This window comes from Pristis pectinata, chromosome 24 (assembly GCF_009764475.1).
Source record: "Pristis pectinata isolate sPriPec2 chromosome 24, sPriPec2.1.pri, whole genome shotgun sequence".
NCBI lineage: Eukaryota > Metazoa > Chordata > Chondrichthyes > Rhinopristiformes > Pristidae > Pristis > Pristis pectinata.
Genome location: NC_067428.1, coordinates 16033598 through 16038954, shown reverse-complemented (window position 1 = coordinate 16038954; position 5357 = coordinate 16033598).

Here is a 5357-nt window from a genome sequence, read left to right as displayed (position 1 = left end):
AAACATTAACTACTCGCTCCTATCGGTGGACCTGCTGAAGTACTTCAGCCGCTTTTGCTTGTTTTTATTTCAGATTTCCGACATTTGCAGTTTTATTTTATGTTTCACATCTTTAAGGCGAGTAATTTCCCCATGAAAATAAATATATTTTCAGGTTAATGAAAGATTGGCGCCATCCTTTGGAGTTTGGCTTTGCCCAAAATATATAGTTTTTGTTCAACTTGCTCAGATACTTTCACTTCCGCCCCGCCGGATTCAAGACAAAAAACTTTATTAACAGCGACTGGCATAAACAGAGCGTCTGCATGAATCAACTTTATTAACAAGTCTGTCTTTTGCCCCGCATTAAGATGGTGTCCATCTCAATAAACTTTATTGACAGCGGAATTGATTCCCCGCCGGCCGTGGGTGGACGGGAACATGGAGGAAGAGATCAACAAGGCTGATCTACAGGAGGGCGTCAACAGGCCGCCCTGCAGCAATGACACCAAAAGGCACAAAGAGATGGAGAACGTGGCCCTGCAGACCAGCCTGAACCTCGGCCACAGGGAGGCCCGGCAGGAGGAGCAGGAGGCGGGGAAGGGCCGGGACGGGCCGGAGCTAACGCAGACCGACCACCTCAACAAGCGTCTCCTCACCTCCTTCCTGGAGAAGATCAACCAGCCCAGCTTCAGCTTCCCCAACCTGCTGCAGCTCGGCGACCTGCCTGAAGACTCCAACAAGATGCTGGAGGATTGGTGAGCCTGGCACCAGCTCCAGGGAGGGCTGAACATCAGGCTCCCAGACTAGATCACAGAGGGTTTCTCAAGTTCCTGGAAAGACCTAGACCATCTTCTAAATTGTCCAGTCTAAGATGGGACTGCAGCCTACATCCTATCAAGTGCAACACTGTTCGTAAACTATTGTAAGAAATTGCTCAAATTCTGCAGCAAAGTGGCCACAACTATTGGCTTCCTGGTCCAAGTGCAGGAATCGGGTGGCGTGATGGATTCCCATTCTTCTCTGATGTTGTTCTGGAACCTGATCCCCTTCATAGCCTGGGTCATTGAATACTGTGGTTGAAAGTTTCTACAAGGATAATTTGAGGTTAACAAAGTTTTAGAATCCTACCTGATATTGTCTTTCAGTTTTTGGTTTAAGTATTGTATTTTCAGAAGCAAATATCCTGAAGATTGATAATATTAGCTGAAAATCACAATAAATGTTTTGTCTAACATTTGAAGCTTTCCATCCTATCATATTAATAATTTAAACTAACATAGTGCAAAATCTGTTTTTCAGAGGATATCAGTAGAGTAATCAGTAAGAAATCCATGGCAGGAATGCTGGTCAATGCAGGATTAAGATTTAAGAACATAAGAAATAGGAATTGGTGTCGGCTATTTAGCCCTTCAAACCTGCCCCACTGTTCAACAAGGTCATTGCTGATCTTCTACCTCAACACCATATTCATGCCCTTTCCCCAGATTTCTTAATTCCACTAATATCCAAAAATCCATCAGTCTCTCAGTTGAATATTCTCAATGACTTGGGATGGAGATTCCAATGATTCACCACTCTGAGTGGGGGAAAATCATCTCTTCATCTCAGTCCCAAATGGCCTACCCCTTATTTTGAGGATGTGGCCCTTATTCTGGATTTCTGAGCTATGGGAGATATATCCCTGTATCTACCTTGTAGAGGCCGACAAGAATGTAGACATTTTGATGATGTCATCTCTGATTCTTGCAAAGTCTGAAGTACAGAGGCCAAGCCCGATTTGCAGAGCACCTGTGCTCTGTCCACAATGGCCATACTAAGCTCCCAATTACATGCCGTTTCAATTCCCCTTCCCATTCCCATACTGACCTGTCGGTCCTCTGCCCTCTCCATTGCCTGGGTGAGGCCCAGCACAAACTAGAAGAACAACACCTCATATTCCGCCTGGGAAGTCTACAATGCAATGGTGTCTACAATGCAATGGTGTGAAAGGTAACCCTCGCCTCCTGTGTTCCCCTCTCTCTTTCCAATCCAACTCTGGTTCTCACACTTTTGTTCCCTTTCCCTCCACCCCCCCATCACCCATTTATGCCCCCCTCCCTCTTTCTTTCTTTTTCAATCTTTTTATTAAATTTCAAATTAATATACATAACATTAGTGATTATAGACATGGTGCGAAGGGATCGGGATAACAATAGTAACAGTTGACATATACACTCACAGGGAGTAAAATATATAATCTGAACCTCCCAATCTCTTATTAAGTGAACATGATACAAAAGAATTTGAAAAGAAATTTAATTATACGAAAAGAGAACCCCCAAATTAAAAAAAAATAAACAAAAGCAAACCAAAAACTTTTTTAAAAAAAGCTGGACTGTTATTTCTTCGGTTTAAAAAGAAATATTATTATGTCGTTAGCTCTGCTCCCCTGTATTCAAAGGTTATTGAAAGGGATTCGAAAAAGGTTTGCTTATATCATATGGAAATACTGAATAAATGGACTCCAAACTTCCTCAAATTTAAGCGAAGGATCAACAGTTCCACTCCTAATTTTTTCTAAGTTTAAACATGTTATAGTTTGAGAAAACCATTGAAATGTGGTAGGAGGTATAGGATCCTTCCATTTAAATAGAATGAATCTCTTGGCCATTAATGTAACAAATGCAATCATACGACAAGCTGAAGCGGATAAGTGGCCAGAATCCATCATTGGTAACCTAAAAATTGCAGTAATAGGATGAGGTTGTACATCAATATTCAGTACAGTTGAAATAATATTAAAAATGTCTTTACAATATTTTTCCAGAGGGCAGGACCAAAACATATGTGTCAGGGAAGCCACCTCCGAATTACATCTGTCACATATAGGATTTATATGATGATAAGAACAGGCTAACTTGTCCTTAGACATATGGGTCCTGTGAACCACCTTAAACTGTATCAAAGAGTGCCTAGCACACATTGAAGAGTTATTAACTAATTGGAGAATTTTCTTCCATGTCTCTATAGGTAAAAGTATCTGGAGTTCTCCTTCCCATTCATTCTTAATTTTATCAAGTGCCTCTAGATGTATTTTCATAACCAGATCATAAATTATTGCTATCAAGCCCTTCTGATAAGGATTAAAACCTAAATTTTTTTCCATAATTTCAATTTTATGTGGTATCAGAAAAGTAGATAAAATAACTTTTAAAATATTTCTTATCTGTAAATATCGAAAAAAATGTGATCTAGGCAAATTGTATTTATCAGACAACTGTTCAAAAGACAGAAAACAGTTATCAATGAATAGATCACAAAAGCATGTTATTCCCTTCATTTTCCATAAAGAAAAAGCTAAATCAATTCTGGAGGGTTGAAAGAAAAAATTGGATTGGATAGGACTTGATAAAATGAATTTATTCAATCCAAAAAATTTACGAAATTGAAACCATGTTCATATTGTATGTTTAGTTATTAGGTTAATCATTTGTTTACTCAATTTAGTAAGTGCAAAAGGGAGTGAGGCTCCTAACATAGAAGTTAATGACCCCCTCCCGCTCCTAGTTCCATTCACCTACACCCACACATTTCACCCACCGGATCCCCTCCACCATCTGATTACATCTGCTCTTCATCTCTCACTCAATGGTTGCCATTATTACCTTTTCAGGTTCCAACACCAGTAGCCTTTGTGTCCCCACGTATCACCCTCCAGCTTCTGTCTGCACCTCCACCCTCCCCTCCCTCCACCTGGCTCCGTCTGCCTTTTTTTTTCCATGTTTGCTTCCACCTATGACCCACCTGCCTGTCTCCCAACTCCACCCCTCCCCCCTTCCCCACCTGGCCACATCTGCCCATCGTCCTTCACCCTCAGTCCACTTCTGTCCCACCCCTCTCCTCTTTATACTGGCTATCTTCCCTCTCCACTCTCAGTCCTTGTACAAGGTCTCAACCTGAAACATCCCTTTCCCCCCATGGATGCATCTTGACGTGCGAGCTCCTCCAGTAGTTTGTTTTTAGCTCTCTTCATGACTGATGAGCGATCCTAGGAACCAATCTGGTGGATCTTCACTGCAATCGCCCTCTAAAACAAACAGCTTCTTTTGTTTTAGTGACCAAAACTGTACACTGCATTCCAGGTGTGGTTGTCACCAGGCCCCAGATAATTATAGTAGGATACCTTCACTCTTGTACTCAGTCCTATAACAATAAAAGCCAACATACAATTTGCCTTCCTAACTGCCTGCTGTATCTGCATGTTAGTTTACAGTGACTTGTGTACAGGAAACCCAGGTCCATTTGGACAGCAACCCAATCTCTCAACATTAAAAATATACTCAGCATTTCTGAACAAAATGCAAAAAAAAACAGGTGGACACATAAGAGACTGCGGATGCTGGAATCTGAAGCTACAAACAATCTGCTGGAGGAACTCGGTGGGTCGAGCAGCATCTGTGGGGGGGGGAAGGAATTGTCACTTTTTCAGGTTGTGATGCAGGGTTTTGACCTGAAATGCTGAGATTTCCTTTTCTTACCCAGTAAGATCCTCCAACGTATCGTCTTTTTATGGACAGTAACTAGAGATGTACAGCACAGAAACAGGCCCACTGAATCAGCTCCAATAATTTGCACTAATTCCATTTTTTTTATTCTCCCCATATAACTATTCCCCACCTCCCTAGATTTGACCATTCACCTATGTGCTAAGTACAATTCCCAGCAGCCAATTAACCATCCAACTCGCATGCCTTTGGGATGTGGTTAGAACCTGGAGGAAGCCCACACAGTCACAGGAGAACCTGCAAACTCCACACAGATAACAACAGATGTTGCGATTGAATTCCAGCTGCTGGAGGTGTGAGGCAGCAGCTCTGCTAGCTGTGCCACTGTACTGTCTAGAATGCACTGTTTGAAGGAGATACAGTGGATTCAATTGGCTGAATTTTGCTGATAAATCCAGTGGTTCCAGGGCAAATTAATCCACTTAAATGTACACAAGCTTGGGATCTCAGAGCATGCCTGTCCAAACATGGAACTCCCCAACAAAATGATGGATTTCAACCGGTAAATCTGGTGGTGCGTTCCAGACCAGCTGGAATCTTGACATTGGAATTGTGTCAATCCTTGAATTGGGACAATTTGCAGGGCTCTGAAAGAAAACTGGCTTTGGAAGTAATTGGTGAATCTTCAAAGAGCCGGTATGGGCTGAAGGACTTCTCAGCAGTAAAGTGGAAGGAACAAATGTTTGGCTGGTGGATGGGTTGCCAGCCAAACAGGATGCCTTGTCCTTGTTGGTGCTGAGCTTCTTGAGTGCTGATGGAGCTGCACTTAACCAGGCAAGTGGAGAGTACTCCTGGCCTTGTAGCGTAGAGAAGTTTTGGGGGTTAGTCATT